We start from the raw sequence: 750 nt of genomic DNA on the forward strand, positions 1-750 counted from the left end.
GATGGTTAGGAGCAGAGAGAAACTTGTTAAAATTAGATCCACTTTAGTAACATGAATGAGATTTCAACCAGCACGAAGCCATTTGTTTGGAAAGGAGGGATGGCAGGGCCTTTAATAAAATGTTTTTCCTCTCAGCTGAGCAAACACATTTGGACTAGGAGACAATATTTACTCAATGTTTTGCTGAGCTTCAAACGTGGTGATGATTTAGGTGGTTTCTTTGGTCTGTTCAGTTTTTCTAAGCACACACTTGCAGCATCCTCCATGGACTCTGGGCTTAGATTAAACACTGTGGAGGCAACCATAAGGTTCACCATTCAACCTCCCATTGCTTCATGTCTTGAGTGCTTTGATACCAAAATTGTGTCTGCCTCCTTCTCTGACTGGTACATTGTCTAGTAAACCCCAGGATTCAACAAGGAGAGGGACTTGGAGGCAAGAGAAAGTGACTGTATTAATGCTGTCAGGAAGGTGAAACCCAGATTCCTAAACATGGGGTCAAATAGCCAAGCAATAGCCATAATTATGGCATTATGATTGAGACTTGAAGGACCAGGAGGAGGTGCCCAGATGATCAAAGTGGATGCAGAGATATACAGAACAAGGATGTGGAGGCTGGGTCATTACCACTGGAAGGGAGACTTCTGGCCCTCTTCCAGAATCTCACCTAGTCCCTAAAAGCCAAGCATCCTCGTCCATCCTACTCCTCTGTGCCCATCACCCTAAACCTCAGGAAAACACTTGTCTGTC

Source organism: Suricata suricatta, chromosome 11 (genome assembly GCF_006229205.1).
Source record: "Suricata suricatta isolate VVHF042 chromosome 11, meerkat_22Aug2017_6uvM2_HiC, whole genome shotgun sequence".
Lineage (NCBI taxonomy): Eukaryota > Metazoa > Chordata > Mammalia > Carnivora > Herpestidae > Suricata > Suricata suricatta.